At 44.2% G+C, this 17,909-nt stretch overlaps 2 pseudogenes; both read right to left on the reverse strand.

Annotated features, from left to right (window-relative positions):
- Positions 1-6,481: 6,481 nt before the first annotated feature.
- On the reverse strand, positions 6,482-11,849 carry LOC123409620 (annotated as a pseudogene).
- Positions 11,850-12,058: 209 nt separating this feature from the next.
- LOC123409621 lies at positions 12,059-14,649 on the reverse strand (annotated as a pseudogene).
- Between the last annotated feature and the right edge of the window lie 3,260 nt (positions 14,650-17,909).

Genomic DNA, 17,909 nt, shown 5'->3' on the forward strand with positions numbered 1-17,909 from the left:
GAGGCATAGCCCCGGCGTCTGCATCGAGAGATGCATGCAGCCTTTTATTAATAAAAAAGAAACCAAATCCGGAACGAGTACATCAATGTTGAGACTAAAGAACAAAAACGAAGCGATACAAAGCGTCCAAAGCGCCCAAGCAGCGATGGTATAATAAGTAGATGACTAGCCACCTATCCTATTAGCTTGCCGCCATCCAAACCGGTTGAAGATACCCTGTGCTACCATCTCCCAGCGGACACACTCAGTAACCATAAGCTCACTGGAATCCGCAGGAGTGAGTAATGACCACGTGCGGGTCTGTGCGGTAGCCCTGTATATAACCTGCAAAAAATTGATAGATGTGCATCTGTTAAACATTAAATCATTCCTGCAGTTCCAAATTGCCCACAGTAATGCACAAGCTCCAACACGGATACTCTTTGCCAAATGACCACCAACTCCCTCTACCCACGTCCCAAACAACGTGTTGACACTAGGGGGGGGGTGATATTAAAAGCAATGTGTATAGAACGCCATAGGATTTTAGCCATCGGACATTGGAAAAAGAGGTGCTTGATAGTTTCCTTATTGTCACAAAAGTTGCATCACTGGTTGCCTTTCCATTTACGTTTTGCCAAGTTGTCTTTCGTTAGGATAGCACCTTTGTGAACGAACCACATAAAGATCTTTATCCTCAACGAAACTTTGACCTCCCAGACATGCTTGGATCTTGGAATGTACCCCGAATCAATAAGATGAAGGTACATAGATTTTACCAAAAAGGATCCATCCTTAGTTAGCTTCCAATGAATAGTGTCGGGCCTATCCGACAGTTGGATTTGCATTAACCTTCTAACTAAGTGTAGCCATCTGGTCCATCTTTCCCCAATCAAAGATCGACGGAACCGGATATTTAGAGGCGTGTGGCTCAAGACTGCCGCAACCGACGCTTGTCTGCGTTGGACAATATTGTATAGCTGCAGATATTCCAGTGCTAGGGGCACATCCCCTAACCATGTATCCTCCCAGAATCTAGTTGATTCACCATTAGCAATGACAAACCTAGTCTGGTTAAAAAACACGTTCTTACACCTCATCATTCCTTTCCAGAATGGAGAATCATTCGGTTTAACGGTCACCTGAGCTAAGGTCTTATGTTGCAAGTACTTATTCCTTAGAATTTGCACCCACATGCCTTCGGTTTCTACCGAAGTTCTAAACAGCCATTTACTTAGCAAGCATATGTTTTTAACCTCTAAATTCTCCACCCCTAAACCCCCTTGATCTCTGGGTCTGCAAATGATGTCCCATTTAGTAAGCCTATACTTTGTTTTCACTTCATCACTTTGCCAAAAGAAACGTGACCGATAGAAATCTAACCTCTTCCTTACCCCTTTAGGTAGCTCGAAGAAGGATAAGAGGAACATCGGCATACTAGTTAATACTGAATTAACAAGTACTAAACGTCCTCTATAAGATAAAAGCTTGCCTTTCCAGCAACTTAGCTTCTTTTCAAATCGGTCTTCGATACATTTCCACTCCTTGTTTGCAAGTTTCCGGTGATGGATAGGCACACCCAAATAAGTAAACGGAAATGTCCCACACTCACACCCAAACAGTTGGTTGTAAGTATGTTGTTCCGCCTTTGCCCGTCCAAAACAAAATATTTCACTTTTGCTAAAGTTAATCTTTAACCCAGACAATTGTTCAAACAAGCATAAGATGAGTTTCATATTCCGGGCCTTCTCTAAATCATGCTGCATAAAGATAATGGTATCATCGGCATATTGTAAGATTGAGACACCCCCATTCACGAGATGCGGTACAAGTCCTCCTACTAGATCGTTGTCACTAGCCCTCCTAATCATCAAGGCCAACATGTCGGCAACAATGTTGAAAAGAATCGGCAACATAGGATCCCCTTGTCGTAGACCCTTAAGTGTCTGGAAAAAATGACCAACGTCATCATTCACTTGATACCGACACTGCCTTTTTTAATAAAACAGTCGACATGCTTCCGCCATAACTGGTCAAACCCCTTCATACGTAGAGTTTGTTGCAAGAAAGACCATTTTACTTTATCATATGCCTTTTCAAAATCAACCCATCTAGTTTCTTCGAGTGAATTTCATGTAATGTTTCATGCAGAACAACTACCCCTTACAGGATGTTCCGTCCAGGCATGAACGCCGTCTGCGTGGCCTGAACCACCGAGTGAGCGACCTGAGCTAGCCGATTAGTACCCACCTTTGTGAATATCTTAGGTGCTGAGAGAGACACAGTGATTCGTTTTGCCTGCTGAATGAAGTATAATATCCAAAAGGCCGGCCATTTCTCCTTGACGCTTCGTTCTAAAGAAAGAGTAGGTGTAGATTTGAGTGTGACAGCCATCGAATTCACTACGGTGGGACGGCAATGTGAGGTTGGTTAGCATTAGCTAGGAATGAGGAATTAAATACCAAGAGTTGATCGATGGCTTGTATATCCAGCTGAAAACGATGGAACCTTAGCTTTTGGTGGCTTGTTGAGCCATTAATGGAGATTAGAGACCATCATCAAGCTAGCTGACGCGGCCAACGTACGTACACAGTCTTCAGTTGCATAGTCGTGTTTAGATATTAGTTAATGAAATCTTGAAACTTTTAATTTTTTCGCTATTGGGCATCACTGTCGTAGCTTTCAACTAGCTAGTAGGCCCAGTACAGTAATCGAGTCTTCAGCGAAATTAAGGCAGGTGGTAAATTTCGCCGGCGAGATTAAAATAAGCTACTAGTACGTTCTTCTTTCTTGGTAAGAACTGGGAAGAGACTGACTTGGATTGACTCGGTGTTAGTGCGGATGGGGGAAAGCCAGGAGTGGGACGACCGGCCGGGGAGCGAACCACCGGCGGCCGAGACCGCGACCCATCGTAAAGCCTCCGCCGCCGTCCGTCCCGATTGGGGCACGCCGTCGCCGCGCCTCCGGCTGGATTTTGGGAACCAAGATGAGGACTGCTCGCGGCGTCCTGTCTGTCCTATGACTTATGGGCCCGCGCTCATGGTCCTCCTTTGCAACTGAAATGTGTGACCTAAAACGGCATATACATTTATTTATTTATTTACAGAGAGAATAGTTTAAAAATGTTACTAATTTTGTCCCATACTTGTATTCAGTTTCACTGGTATTTCAGTGTTTTTTTAGTAAAGTATAACCGAAGTCGTTCACATACACGAGCATACACTCATCCTATGAACCCACGCACGTACACCTTACTCTTATGAGCATCTTCGAGAGACTAAGCCGGCACATCATCTTTAGATTGAAGACGTCGTCACAGACACCTTCGTAATCGACGAGAACGTCTCCTCCCACTGAACGCACATCGTTGGAATTCAGTGATTCTTGAAATAAGCATGCACGAGGACATCGCATTTTTTTATTTTTGATAAATGTTTATTACCAATGCACAAGAGAATCACTTTCTTTTTGGTGTCTCTTCCCCGGCTCGTTGATGGTAGCCTTCCTCGACTGCGGCTCTCGTGTGTCGGTACCGGTCCATTCTAGATGGGATATGTGGGCTCACCAGGGTCCGGTATGGTGCTCTTCGGCCGGCCTATCATGGCCGCGGGGGCGCCCTCCTTACTGTGCCCCTAAACGCCACCATCCTTATCCCCATGTTTGGCCTCGGGTAGGCCTCTTCGGGAGGCGTCCATGGAGGCATCTGGTTGTGCCCAGCAGCACACCGATCGGGAGGTTTGGCTGCCTCCCCTCCACCCATCCCCACATAGGGGCGACTTCGCCCTGGCAGCCATGGACCTGTGCCCCTCCTGCGTCCATGCCCGTCCAGTACGACTTCTCATCCCGCACATCCCGAGAGATGTGCTCTTTCCGACTCCTATAGCTCGATGGCTTCTAGTTGGTGCGGAGATATGTATCTATCGCGTCGATGATAACGAGTATTGGCGGCATGGTGCAACTCGATATCGTCGACGGATGCGGCTGGATGGCACCATGGTGGGGTTGACGCCGGGCTGGCAAAGTTTGTGCGCCAATCCTTGCTTTGGAGATGGATCGATGGAAGACGGCGGTGGAGGCCTCGGTGATTGTGCCGGACCGGTGTGTGAGCCAGTCCCGGTATGTGGCTGAGATGGGGCATCCGGCATTAGATGTTAGGCTTTGATGCGATGTTTGTTTGATATTAGGTTCGGACATTCGATGCCCCTACATCAAGGGTATAGGAGTAGCGACGGTTGTTATCAAGATGGTAGTTCCAGGCTTATTGATGTATTACTTTGTAAATTCTTTATGGATAATTAATAAAGTGATCGCATGCATCATCCAGATGCAAAGGCCGGGGTACATCCTCCTTTTCAAAAAAATAGCTCGCTCGCTTCTTGCCATCTCGGCACCACCACGACCCTGATGGTGCACTTGGTAGGTTCTCCCTTCTAGCGCGTCCTTGGTTCTGGCATGCTCCGGGAGCCGCGTCCCCTTCCAACTACTTGGCTCCACCGGCGCCCCTACGGCTCCAGTAACGGTGGCTTGGATCTGCACTCCCTTCCAAATCATGTCTCATCCAGGGCTCCGGCCATCGCCGCATCCTCGCTGCCTTTCATTCCATTCAGTCACGCAACTTTGTTGCCTTCCTCTGGAGCTCGCATGTCTGGCGACGCCCAGTGTCTCCTTCCATGTTAGGTGCGACTCCCATTTCCTATGATTGTAATTCCGGCCAATGGTCGACTTCGTCTTCTTCGATTGTGCTTTGATGGCTTGGGATTGCTCGAAACTTCTCCAGGCTGAAATCCCCGCATCCTATGCTGGCAATGATGACACAACCGGGTGTCGTCCCCTTCTTGGAGGTGGCGCCATGGCCGTTATATGTGCCCCTCTTGGAGCATGAGGGGAAACCCTAGGTCTGGTTTTCCGAAAAGAACCACGACGTCATCTTGGTATTGTTCTCCTTCGTAAAGGAGTTGTCTTGTTTGCTTGCGACGTCCATTTTTGAGGATGTTGGTCGTCCATTTATTATTTGGACCGTTTCTCTAGTCAGCGAGTTTAGCCGTGTTTTTCGATGTTTGGGTGAAGTATCTCATGTCTATTTGCTTCACGCACCATGTTCACGCCTCTTGCGTAACTTCTTCTATCAATGCGCAAGCTTTGCGTATTCGTGAAAAAATAAACCCGAAATGACCACAAATATATATCTTTATTCAAAAACTAGCTATAACATATTATTTTAATTTCCCCAAAAATAATTATTTTAATTGTGAAATTCTATTGTTCATGTGTTTCGGGCTGGACTTGAGATTTAGAGTTTGGGCTTTGTCAAGCCGGCCCGAAACCTGCCCGGCCGAGAGGATGATCGTCAGGTCTAGTATGGGAGACGTGTGTAGGCTACTTCCAGTTTATAAATGAAATCACAGCACTGCGCAACTCGCTGTTGAGTATCGTGTGATATACAATGCTTTGGAGGATGTCCCGTGGATCACATTTTATTTTGCTTGCTTCTATGTGTGTTGTGGTGAGACTGTGAGAGATGCTGAGCAAGAAATCTGGTGGGCGATGGGTTTAAGAAGAGGGGAACAGAGCACTGCCCTGCTGCTTAACACCAGTAATTACATGTCTGAACAACGAGCAAGCAATGCTCGGAGCCTCACAGCTCGCCACGGACAGTCTGAAGCAGCATTACAAGTTTACAACAGACCTGACCTTCCTGGTTGGAACTGAACTGGACTATCAGTCTCCAGCCTTTCTAAGTAAGTTTACAGCAGGGAAGAATTTATGTATTGATCAACACCGCAGAAACATCATGCATCATTTTGCTGAGTTGTCGCCACGGTGATCCCGGGTCAATCTGGCATGATGGGCGGTGGGAGGAGGAATTAAGAAGTGTAAAGAAGCATTCCTAAGAGCGAGGTGGGGTTTCACAAGGTAGCTGCAGGTAACAAACTATGTAACGTGTACACTAACAAAGAGGGAGGATAAGAGAAGTGGTGAAGGAGGATGATGGAGTGGGCCGACGGTGATGCGCAGGCGGGAACGTGTGTGGCCACTGGCCACAGCAGAGGAGATGGCAGGAGCTAGTGGAGGAGGCGATGCATTGCTATCTAGTATTGAATCGAAGACAGGCCTGACATATAAAATACATGAGGTAGTGCCAAAAACCTGAATCGTCCATCATGCTACACCTACAGTTTGCAGTGTAACTCTTTTAACAACCACTTGATGTCATCAGTTACCTTTGAAATGGTCGACTATGCACAACCATGCAGCTCTCCGCCGAGACACCTAGACAGAGGCTCACTAGTAAGTGGTTGCTTCTGAAATCTGAATAAAAACTCACTGTTGCATGTGAATCGTTCTGCAGAAACAGGGTAACGGATCTAAGACTTGGAAAATGATGAACAAGGTAATGGAATTCATCATCATTTATATAATTTCTTGGTCCTTACTTTCAGTCGTTGGTCATCAGACGAACATACTAAGTTGGAACTGAAACTCTGAAGGTGACAGTGAATCATCACCATATATCAAAACCGCACAAGATGAGGATGTAGTCGACTGTTGGGGGTAGCACGAACTGCATGATCCAGTAATCAACCTGTTCCAATGTTGCACAAAACATGTTTTAATTAGCATTGGTATATATTCCGAAAAAAGGCTAGGCAAACATTCTTGCTTTAGACTAACAAAGTGGAGCAAAGAAAGTGTGTTGCATGCACCATATTTAGAAAGCAAGTAAAACATACAGAAGAGATGCTCTTCCACCCAAATTGTTTGCCATGTGAAAGTGAAAGACAGCATGCACGGTCACTGGGAAACCAACGCAAGTATTAGTGAATAGCTACAACATGCCTGCCACAAATCAGTGCTTTAGTAGGGATCTTTTCACTTTCTAAAAGAAGGGAAATAATTGACCAACTGACCTTTTCTGATAGATGGCCTATGCAGAACTGGGCAGCTCCTTCAAGATTGTGCTTCCATTACTGTTATATATAGTTTGGATGCAACCACCAAGTTCTGAATTCCAACAGCAAAAAATTGCAGTTGGTCGAAATGGTTTGTAAGGTCAGAAAATTAGCAAGGCGAGGGAACTGAAACTTTGAAGGATGCCCGTTAGTGAAAGATAACCGTATATGCAATCTGCACAAGATGATGTTGGCAACTGGTGGCACCATGGACCGATGAGCAAGAGCATGAAAAATTAAGTACCTGTTACAATATTACATATAATTCACGTGCTTAATCACTGAGGTATAGTTGCATTATGCCACCAGTAATGGAGTGAAGAAGGATTACTGCTTACACCAATATGCATTGAAAGCGTTTTCTCTTCATATTCCGTGAAGCTTGCCACCCGATCGCCATTCCAAAACTCCAACATGTAGAGGGTGGCGGCAACAAGCTGCAGATGGGGACAATGAGCAACGCTGAGATGCTAAACTAATAATAGGAAATAGAAAAGAGGGAAAGAGTGACGGACTGACCTTTTATATGGTTCTAGTAGAACTGCACAACTACTTCTTGATGATACTTCTATTACTGTTAATGTAATTGGTTGGTTGGAGCAACCAAACAATATAAGTGCTCTGCAGAATCAGAGAATTTACATTGTTCCGAATGAAAAATACCAAACACAATCGGTTTACTGAATACCAAACACACAATCGGTTTTAATTGTTCTGCAGAATCAGAGTAATGGGCATAAGGATCAGAGAATAAAGATACAAATGCACAGCCTAAAAGAATCGTTTTTTTTATTATAGTGTATCTAACAATCATAGAAAAAATATATAGGCATGCTTTCACCTCCAGGTCAATAGAAGGTTGAATGTCGTCTTGGCCTTCATTCAAAAATTACCATGAAGCTAGCTGCTAACATGCTGTGCCAACAATTAATTAAGCCACCTGACAGATTTAACAAGTTATTAGTACTATCTAAAACAGTAGATAATGGTCGGATTGATTACCTTTAAAACGTAAGAAAAGAAGGTATACATACATTAATAAAACACAAGAGTCGTGTGTTACCTTGTGCTACTCAACTTCAAGATCTGGATATATTTCTTTTAATTTCACCACTTGCTCTTGTAGCTCGGGACTGCAATCACTTACGCATACTCTTTTCAGTGAAGTGGGGAAAGGTCCCTTGGGCAGAGATGGAATCTGAGGACTACGTACAATACGTAGGTCCCAAAGAGAAGGAAGGTTGTATAACCCTTGAGGAAGGGACGACAGATTCGGGCAATCCACAAATCCGACGGACCTGAGGGAGGTGAGAAGTTGAAGGGCTCTATCTTCCTCTCCCGTGAAGCTTTCTGCCCGCTCATCATTCATGGCATCTAAACTTTTGAGGGTAGCCGCGAGGAGGCTGCAGATGGGAGCAACAAGGACTGCTGCGATGCAATCAACTGTAAGAGATTGCAACTGGAAGGAGCCTGCAGGCAATGTTAGGCTGGTCCTTGCTACGGCCAATTCCGAGAACAGATCCGCTGATATGGAGCGGCTAAGACAAGCCCCTGTGTTATACACCTCCAGACTGACGAGGTTGAGTGTGATGAGAGGATTAAACCCATCCACTGTTAAATTCTCACAGTCCACCAGTTCGAGAACGGTGAGGCAAGTGAGGTTTGAGAGCAGAGCCATCGACTGCATGCCTGACTCTCCATTAACCCTAAGTGTCTTGAGGGAAGCAGGGAAAGGCTTGATACTGTGAGCTGCTTCAACGGGCCATGAAAAAAAGTTGCCACAATCTGTTACATTAAGCCATCCGAGCCACGTGAGATTCTGGAGTCCTTGGCAAGTGATGTTGCATCTAGTGACATTTAGTCCTGTTAGGGATTTCAGTTTGCTGAGCTCTGTCAGTGAAATGTGTGACACATCTTTGATTTTCAGAGACTGAACTTTATGCAGGTTATGAAAGGCCAGTTCACCACTATATCCATTGATTTCCATGTGCCATCCATGAAAATACAGCTCTGTGGAACTACGTCCCACTTCCAATGATTCCAGTGTGGATCTGTGAGGCATTGGGGGCAGAGACAACTTTGGGCAACCAACAATACAAAAACTTGTTAGATTGTCATAAGAGGCAGAGCACTCCAGAAAGGGCACCGCACATAGATTGGGACAATCTTCTTTGCAACTGATGTATCCCAGGCTTGAAAAAGAATGCACATTAGCACCCCCAACCCACTCGATAAATTCAGGCAAATTACCAAGAACGACCCGCTTCAAATGCCCAAAGCTTTTCTCTCTAACACCAAAAAGGCCAGATCTGATCTCACGAAGTACAGAGATGTTGATCAATGTGAGTGACGTGAGATGCAATAGCTGCGCAAAAGGCGGAAGGGTGCCCCAAAACACACCCTCGAGGTGGAGCGACCCCAGGTTTTTTAGGCTATTGTCACCCCGCAACCAGCTAGGACCTCTTGTACCACCATGATTTATGATGCTCAGTGCTCCAAGCTTATGATGTGGCTGAAGACCATCAAGAACGTCAGATTCTGTGGTATGTTGGTGATCTGTACCCCAAACTAACCTCAGCTCTTTCAAATATCTTTTATACACAAGTTTGGCTTCTGTGGCCTCTTCCTTGGTTGCCACCTTCTCAAGATTATGTATACTGAGTTTACCTCCAAGCTCTGTTAGTTCCCCCAACTCTCCCAGTTCAAATCCAACACTCTCTTTTTTAACACAGAATTGTTTCAGCTCCAGCAAGCACTTCTTTCCTACCCAAGGAACATTGGAATGGAGTTCTTCTTCAACACGAAAATGGCATAAATTGACAAGGCAGGGGATGTCTTTTGGCAATTTATAACTAGCATGGCCTCCAAGGTCTAGGAATTTCAAGTGATAACATCTGGATAGTGTGCTATGCAAAGTTATTTCTGGACAATTGGATGGATATGCTTTGGTAATTTTTAGGCATCGGAGGTGGATAAGTTTTGAAAAGTTGAGTGGCAAATATTCTTGGGATTTCACTACTATATATAGGACACGGAGACCCTTTATTTCCTTAAGAGTATCTTTCAAAACTCTAGCAAGCGTTTCTTCATATGCTCTAAAAATCATCAAAGTCCTCAAATTGGCAATGTCTATCTTGCTCCTCAATTTAATCATTTCTTCCCTGAAATTCCCTTCATATCTATCTTCCATTGTGACAGATAAATGTCGAACAGTTTGTGGAACGTCACCAACTCTAAAACTTGAATTGCATATGTTGAGGCACTCTTGTGACGAAACACTTCGAGACAGTTCATGTAATAAGTCATGCATCAAATAGTATGGCTGCTCGGAATCATCTACTCCCTTCACAAGAAAACCATTATTTACTAGTTCTTCCATATAATTCTCATCTCTTTCTATGATTCCTAGTGCAATCCAAAAATATGTAATATCTGAATTCTTAAACTTGAAATCTTCAGGGAACAATGCAAAATATGAAAAACATTTTTTTAGATGAAAAGGAAGGTAATCATAGCTAATCCTTAACGATGGCATAATGTCATCGGTACTTTTCTGGTTTTGCCACTCATTGTTTTCAAGAACTCCCATCCAATGTTCCCGAGAAAATTTCTAACTCAATAACCGACCAACTGTTTTGGCTGCTAGTGGTGAGCCCTTAAGCTTTTTTGCAATATCTGTTGCAAGATCGTCTAAGTCCTCTTGGTCATACTCATGTTTATTTCCCCCAACTATTAGTGTTTTAAAGAATTTGAAGAATTCATCAGACTCCAGACCTTGCAGTGCTATTGTGCCAGTTGTTTTCACCATTTCAGCTTTACCATGCTTCCCTCGGCTTCCCCCTTCATGAATGGAGCTAACAGGTTTTTCCATCCCTCACTATTACATTCCCATATATCATCAAACACAATTAAAAACCTTCTAGACTTGAGTACCCGTGTGATGGATATTTGGAGCTCGGCTAAGTTGTTTGTTTGATTTGAAGAGTTGCTTCTTTCTATGGAGTTAAGGATCTGTTGGCTGAGCTTAACCACATCAAAATCAGTTGATACACAAACCCAAGCCTTAACAGGAAAGTTCTCTTGTATCCTTTGATCATTATAGAGGTGTTGGGTGAAAGTTGTCTTTCCAATACCCCCTGGACCAACTATTGGAAGAACAGAAAGGGTTTGACCTTGATCTGTGGCAGAGGTGATGATACTGTCTATGGTTTTGTCAAAAATGTCTCTCCTCCCATACAAAGTATCTTGTGTAATGGTTGATCCTGTGACACGCTGTCTTGGGTTGGCTGTTGGTGTGGTGTTATGGTGTGGAGTTATTTTGAGCAACTCGGACACATGCTTACATAGGTAGTGTATGTCCTCTATCACTGACTTAATTTTCTTGGACATGGCCACTCTATCGAATTTCAATTTGTCAACGGTATCATCAGTATCACCACTATCAGTCTTGGTTGCATTGTGTGGGTTACTAGCAGCAGCAGCAGTAGCCATAGCGCCGGTATGGTCTTGGGTAGGCGGCGAACAAGAAAAGCATGCAAGACAGTTACCGACGGCGTGACGAAGAGCATGGCGACCGTGGCGAGCATGACCGTGGAGGTCATCACCGAGGTCCGGTACCGCGTACCGGGTGCCGTCGAGCTGGTCCTGGATGATGAAGTAGTGGAGTTCGTCGAGGGCGTCCTCGGCCCTGTCAACCTTGAAGGTGAGCTCATGCAGCAACCCCTGCAGACCAAGGTTCTCGCACACACCCCTGGTCTGGGCCACTTGCAGCAGCCCTTGAGCGAGCATGAGATCATGTTTGATCTTCTCGGCGTTGAGACCGAGCTCAGCACTGGCGACATACGCCCCCACGAGCTCGTTGGAGAGCAGGTTCACGAGGCTGCCGACAAGCCCGTTAGCCGCCCCAATCGCCGCCTCCATCTTTTCCAGGCGCCGGCAGAGGTTAATTATTAGGGATTTTGGGTGGGGGGATTCTCTTGGTGCTGGGAACGGCTAAATATATAGCAGCTGCTGATGTGTGCGTTTCCAAGGAAAAAGAAAAGGAAAAACTGCATCTATTATTCCTTTCATTGTGTTCTGGTTGCCGGCATCTGACTTTCACATATCTATTCCTATCTAATTCCTTTTTCTTATGGAAAAGGAGGATAAACCTCCTCAAGATTATGTGGCTCAAGAGCATCAAGTGCTCCAAGGTCAGGGTGTGGCTCAAGAGCATCAATAACATCAGTTTCTGTGCTATGTTGGTGATTTGCACCCCAGACTAATCTCAACTCTTTCAAATCTCTCTTAGACCCAAGCTTGGCTTCTGCAGCCTCTTCCTCGGTTGCCACCTCCTCAAGATTATGTATACTGAGTTCTCCTCCAAGTTCTGTTAGTTCCCCCAGCTCTCTCAGTTCAAATCCAACACTCTCTTGTTTAACACGGAACTTTTTTAGCTCCCGCAAGCATTTCATCTTTCCGACCCCAGGAACAATGGAATGGAGTTCATCCGCAACACAAAAATGGCATAAATTGATAAGGCGGCTAATGTCTTTAGGTAATTCACATTTATAAATCAGGTCACGAAGGTCTAAGTATTTTAAGTGATAAAATTTGGATAGTGTGCTAGGCAATGTCATTTCTGGTCTACAAAATGAACGCAGTCTAGTAATTTTTAGGTACCGGAGGTGGATAAGTTTCGAAAAATTGAGTTGCAAAGATTCTTGGGATCCTGCTGCTATATATAGGACACGGAGACCCTCTATTTCCTTCAATATATATTTCAAAAATCTATCAGTTGTTTCTTTATACTCTCTAAAAATCATCAAAGCTCGCAAATTGCAAATGTTTATCCTACTCCTCAATTTAATCATTTCTTCCCTAAAATCCCCTTCAAATCTACCTTTCACTGTAATAGATAAGTATTGAACAGTTTGTGGGACGTCATCAACCCTAAAATTTGAACTACATATGTTGAGGCACTCTTGTGATGAAACACTTCGAGACAGTTCATGTAATAAATCATGCATTAGATAGTATGGTTGCTTGGAATCATCAACTTCCTTAACAAGAAAACCACTATTTACTAGATCTTCAATATAATTCTCATTTTCATTTTCCATGATTCCTAGTGCAATCCAAAAATACTTAATATCTAAATTCTTAAACCTATAATCATCAGGGAATAAGGAAAAATATGAAAAACATTTTTTTAGATGAAATGGAAGGTAGTCATAGCTAATCCTTAATGATGGCATAATGTCATCATCATTTTTCTCTTTTTGCCACTTATTGTCTGCAAGAACTCCCATCCAATGTACCCGAGAAAAGTCCTTGCTCAATAACCGACCAACTGTTCTGGCTGCTAAAGGTGAACCCTTCAACTTCTTTGCAATATCAATTGCAAGATCATCTAAGTCCTCTTGGCAATACTCAGGTTTGTTTCCCCCAGATATTAATGATTTAAAGAATGTGAAGAATTCATCAAACTCCAGACCTTGCAGTGCTATTGAGTCGGTTGTTTTCACTATTTCAGCTTTAGATGGGAATCGAGTTGTGACAAGAACCATGCTGCCCTTAGCTTCCCCCTTCCTGAATGGAGCTAACAGGTTTTTCCATCCCTCACTATTGCATTCCCATATATCATCAAAGGCAATTTAAAACCTTTTGGACTTGAGTTCCTTTGTGATGGATACTTGGAGTTCGGCTAAATTGCTTGTTTGATTTGAATTGGTGTTTCTTTGTATGGAGCTAAGGATCTGTTGGCTGAGCTTAACCACATCAAAATCAGTTGATACACAGACCCAAGCCCTAACATCAAAGTGCTCTTCTATCCTTTTATCATTATAAAGGTGGTGAGTGAAAGTTGTCTTTCCAATACCCCCTGGACCAACTATAGGAAGAACAGAAAGGGTTTCATTGTTCTCTATGGCAATATTGAGGATATCATCTATAGTTTTATCCAAAAGGGCTCTCCTCCCATGCAATGTATCTTGTACAATTATTGACCCTGTGACACGTTGTCTAGGGGTGATTGTTGTGGTGGTGCTATGGTGTGGAATTAGCTGGAGCAACTTGGAGACACGGTCACACAGGGATTGTATTTCCTCTATTACTGACTTGATTTTTTTGGACATGGCAACTCTGTCAAATGACAACTTATCAACTGGACCATCATTGCCACCACTACGACTGTTCCGAACTGAGTTGTGTGGGCTATTTGTAATGGCATCAGTAGCAGCACCACCATCACCATCTTTCATGCGGGAAAAAGAAAAGCATGCAATGCAGTTACCGATGGTGTGACGAAGAGCATGACGACCATGCTGAGCATGACCGCGGATGTTATCACCCAGATCAGGCACCGCATAGTGGGTGCCGTCAAGGTGGTCCTGGATGATGAAGTAGTGGAGCTCATCCAGTGCATCCTCGGCCTCATCGGCTTTGATGGTGAGGTTCTGCAGCAACCCCTGCAGGCCCGGATTGTCACCCATGCCCCTCCTTTGGGCCTCATGCAACAGCCCTTGCGTGAACATGAGATCTTCCTTGATCTTCTTGGAGTTGAGGCCGAGTTGGGAGCTGGCAACATACGCCTCCAAGAACTCACTGGACAGGTGACTCAGCACGGTGCCGATGAGCCCGTTCGCCGCGCCAATAGCCGCCTCCATCTCCTCCGGCGCCGGCAGGCAGGGTTAACTGGTGGTTGGTGGTGTGTATGAGAGGTTGTGTGAGCAAGGCTAGCTGTTCGGTTGTGTGTGTCCCTGGTGGGTTGATGGATGGACCCTTTTATAGCACAGGACATGTACGCATAGAGCGTGTGAACCTCTTCAATTAACAAATACTCCTTCTGTACCTAAATAATTGTAGTTGGAAAGAACTAGATACAGAGGGCCTAGTAACAAGTAAAGTTTTGTGCCAGTAAGATAGGTATAAAACTCGACGGGGTCGACAATTCATGTGAAGGGTAGTGGGTAAGCATGGGACGAAAAGATGCAGTATTTTTTAAGGAAGAAGAACGCCGGAGTGACCTGCCTCTACTCCTGTGCTCTTGATTATCTTCAGTTAATTAACTAATCCATCTATATCTAAATAATTGTAATTGAAAAGAACTAGACTATAACCTAGCTAGACCTGAAACTGAAGTAAGAGCCAAGCCATTATAAGAAATCAATCAGGAACTCGAGGATATGTGAAAGCAACAAAGCACGGGACAAAAAGGTGCAGAATTTTCAAGGAAGTAGAGCAGAGCGACCTGCTGCATTGACTCGATGGAAATTGCTGCGACCGATCGTTGGTTGTCTTATCTGCACGCGCGCGCGTGAGGCCGGGCCGGGGAGGAGATCGATGACGAACGGAAAGCGGAATCCCAGATCGAGGTGCCGCACCGGCCATAGCGTGAGGAAGGTGGCGGTGCCGGCGCCATCCCACTACTACTCTGGCTGGAATGGGGAACGTAGATGAGAACTTTCGTTCCGTCTCTTCATATGACCTGTGGACGTCGTCCCATCTACTGGGCTTGATCATCGGTCATTCCATTGTGTACTCCTATAAATGATTCAGTGATAAATAATTGTGTTTTCCATATGATATTTCTGTTTCTAGATGCAATACTAGGAAGCAATAAAAAGCTTCCATAGTAAAATGAAAATCGCGCCGACTTCGGTCATGGCGACGATGGCGACGTCTAGGACGTCGTTCCCTTCTCGAGGCTTCGTTGTTGCAGGTCATGGCACCCCACTCGGATGATGCTCCGGGGAAAACCCTAGATCTGGATTTACCGGATCAGACGATGGTGGCACCTTCGATGCCGTTCTTCCTCTCAAAACAATCTGCATGAAGTTGTAAAAACACGCCCGCACCAGCTTTTAGTTATGCCTGCTTATTTGCTAATAACCCCCGACCGAAGCAGCTGTGCTAATCCCCGCATGTCTCCCTCCATATCCCTAATTGCAGCCGCAACATGCATCCCAACGACATGTACGACCAGGACGCCATGCATCCGAACGGACAGTCACCACGGCGGAATTCATCTTCCTTGATGATCTCTGCAACTGCCATGACGGGATGCATCTCTGATTCCGGACGCCCCATTAGGATGATGAAAAAATCTTTGTCCATGATACGCCGCAACTGATCTGGGCGCTCCTGCTGTTATGGATGTCCAATATACATTAGCCGCTTGGAGGCTCCTGCCATAGTATGACCCAGACGGCCATGATACGCCGCAACTGATCTTGACGGCTCCTGCTGTTATGGATGTCCAATACTCACAGAAGATTGGACCAATAATTAAATAAGATTCTGATTTTTGGGACAGGATGAATTCATATGTATGGGGATCGGAAACTCCAGCTGAGTCTGAGTTGCAGTGGAATTTAGTCATTGCGGACTTTGGCTTGGAGGAGAATGAGTGGTTGACTAAAAGGTTTAGCATTTGTGAGTCATGGATACCATCATACTTTATGGACATACCATTGGCAGGCATTCTCCGAACCACATCAAGGTCTGAAAGTGCAAATTCATCTTTAACCGTTTTATTCATCGTAAGCTTGCTCTTGTTGAGTTCTGGCTTAGATTTGACACAGCGTTAGAATACCAACGCGAAGAGGAGTTGATTGCTGACAACTCAAGCATTCATATGACCCCACAACTAATGACACCATGGGAAATTAAAAAACAAGGCAGATAAGTGTTTACATATGAGGTGTTTGAGATATTTCAAAAGGAGATTGTTGCAGCAAGAGATCATTGTTGTGTCCAAGGCATTGCATAGGATGAAGCAATAAAAATTGTTAGCTTGAGAGGTCGATCCCATTGGATTAGGGAAGTTCGCTGCGACACCTCAACCATGATAGCTAATTGTTCATGCAAGTTATTTGAAAAAATTGGAGTCCCATGCTGACATATCATCCAGGTGTTGAGGGTTGAAAATCAAAATGAACTTTCATCCTACTACATTATGAAAAGATGGGCGAAATGGTGCAAAAGGTATAAAAATGTATAGAATTGATATTCTAATTGGATATCAAATGATTGATATCTTTTTATAATTGAGAGGGAAAATGTGTACGATGAGCGTGGGAATTTACTAGAAGAGAAGGCAAGTGATTCCTTGAATTCGGCTACGAGGAAGAAGATTGCGATTGTACGCAACAAGTTGGAGGATCTAATTCACAAGGCGAATCACTCGGATGAAGGTATTGACTTATTAGTATCAAGTGTATTGAATATTGAAGCGCCTTTGGACGAAATGGTTCCTACATCAGGTGTGAAGCACACTAGACAACAGGAGTACGAGGCTTCCATTGGTTGCGATATTCCTACTGAAATTGACATACACCCACCAATTGATGTTCGTACGGTGGGAAGATGCAAAAGAATAAAGAGTGAGAAGAAAACAAGTGCAGATGAACAGAAAAAGAAGAAGAAGGAAGCCAAGGTAAAGGTCGCACTATGTGTAAGACGTGCAAACAAATAGTATTTCACCATACTCGCAATTGCCCTAGCAAAGAAGTTCAAGGCAAAGGGACCAAGACAGTACAACAGATGAAGCCAAATGGTGTTGTATGATGGCCCTAGTTTTCTAGAAAACATGAATTTATATGAATTATTACTGTTTATTTCTTCAAGCACTGGATTATTGCAATTGATGGAATTATATGTTTTGTGAAACTCCCTTCCTTTTATTTACTCTAACTTGATGTGTGTTTTGACTAGAGTGTAGCAATCAGCAAAAGCACCATCTACATTATGTTCACCTAAACCTAAAGCATGCTCTGTTCTTTTATGCAAACAATCAGCAACTATCACCAACGAGAAATAAATGTGAGCGTTCATGCCTTTATTCGGTTGTATAACAGTAAAACATGGAGTTCACTGAGTCGCCAATTACTGCCAGATGTATTTACCAGCATTACTATATTTTTGGTGTGAAAGTTTAATAGTAGTTGGGAAGGTTGGAGCAAAATCAACATCCTCCTGTTTGTGAATATGTAAATTACA

Source organism: Hordeum vulgare, chromosome 7H, assembly GCF_904849725.1.
Source record: "Hordeum vulgare subsp. vulgare chromosome 7H, MorexV3_pseudomolecules_assembly, whole genome shotgun sequence".
Lineage (NCBI taxonomy): Eukaryota > Viridiplantae > Streptophyta > Magnoliopsida > Poales > Poaceae > Hordeum > Hordeum vulgare.